This window comes from Aotus nancymaae, unplaced genomic scaffold (assembly GCF_030222135.1).
Source record: "Aotus nancymaae isolate 86718 unplaced genomic scaffold, 86718_ANA_hifiasm-v0.15.2.pri h1tg000029l, whole genome shotgun sequence".
Lineage (NCBI taxonomy): Eukaryota > Metazoa > Chordata > Mammalia > Primates > Aotidae > Aotus > Aotus nancymaae.
Genome location: NW_026988442.1, coordinates 45,389,292 through 45,390,791, shown reverse-complemented (window position 1 = coordinate 45,390,791; position 1,500 = coordinate 45,389,292). Strand labels below are relative to the sequence as shown.

General features: G+C 39.3%; 1 pseudogene; it reads right to left on the bottom strand.

The window, feature by feature from the left end:
* Window positions 1-405: 405 nt before the first annotated feature.
* Window positions 406-672, bottom strand: LOC110568631 (barrier-to-autointegration factor-like; annotated as a pseudogene).
* Between the last annotated feature and the right edge of the window lie 828 nt (window positions 673-1,500).

Below are 1,500 nucleotides of genomic sequence, written 5' to 3'. Positions count from 1 at the left end.
GCTACCGCGCCCTGCCCTGTACCATAATTTTTTTTTTTTTTTTTTGAAAGCTACTGACTTTATTTATCTAAAAATCTTTGCTAGGATAGTGACTATTCTGCCAAAAAAGGAGTCAAATGGTATCAAATGAACTGACAGTGAGGGTAGGGGTAAGGGACGGGGTCAGGAATCCATTCAGGAAAGCTGGTGTCTACCCCCAGGTGACTGGGAAGGGAAAGAGGAAGGCGGAGGGATGCAAGAGTGAGAATCCAAAAAAGTTGAAATAGGGGAGAAAACTCCCAAAAGACCCTGGAGTATGCTGGAGGTGAATAGGACAATAGCAATCTTTTCCTTTGTAGAGGACCAGGGACGGAGTCCCTGCTAACTCTGGATGAGAGCTGGGGATTGAGGGCTTCCCAGAGAGCATCACAACAAGGAGTCGCACCATTCTCGAAGGCGTCCAAAGCAGTCCTGGGACTTCTTGGCATTGGCACTACGAGTGTCCTTCAGCCGTTCCCAGAAGAGGTCTTCATCTTTCTTTAGCACCAGAAACTGGCCAAGGACAACACAGGCCTTGTCAAAATCCGTTTCCTACAGCTTCTTGCCCACAACTTCAATCCCAGCCAGGCTCCCTACTGGCTTTTCCCCCATGGATTCTGCCATGAAGTCTCAGTGCTTTGGGAAGGTTGTCATCTTGATCAGGTTTAAGCTGCGTGAAGTTAGGTGTAAATTTTGTATTGCAATATAAATTATCATATTAAAATATAGTGATTTGGGCATTGAAACTGGCCTTTTCTTGACTATTTTATTCCATATATTTTAGAAACTACTGTTAACTCAATTTCTTTTTAATTTAGTGGAAATTTGTAAGAGACTTGCAAGTTTAAAAGTATTAGTGAATAGAGTATTTATGGAAAGGTTAACATAGAATCCTACAACTTCAAAAATCCTGTTTTGGGATTTAGCACAATTCAGCACATTTCATCATCTGAAGAGCAAAGTCTAGATTCTTCTACAGGTTTGCAAAGGAATGAATTTGCTCAAAGGTTTGTTCATATTACTACTAAGTAATATGTATTGGGTCCCAGTTATCATAGATTTTGCCTGAATTGTTTACATTTCATATTGCTTCTAAGCAATCTGTATTGCATTTCTTATTACTACTAATATGCATTTCATATTACTACTAAGCAATCTGTATTGGGTCCCCAGTTATCATAGATTTTGCCTGTATTGTGTGCATTTCATCTGGCTTATAGGATACAATTCAGATATCTTAAGTGACATTGGAAGTTGTTAATGGCATAAAGAAGGTTCTTATTAAGTATTAATTAATGAGCTGAATTTCTATTGAGGCCAGGCAATGGAATAGAATAAGAAATAATAGGAAATAAATTCTAGGACACAAAAAGTTTAACTAAAAGCCCAGACATCACCACTACACAACATACCCATGTAACAAAACTGCACTTGCCCCGCCCCCCACTTGATCTAGGAAGAAAGATGATAGGAAAACATTCT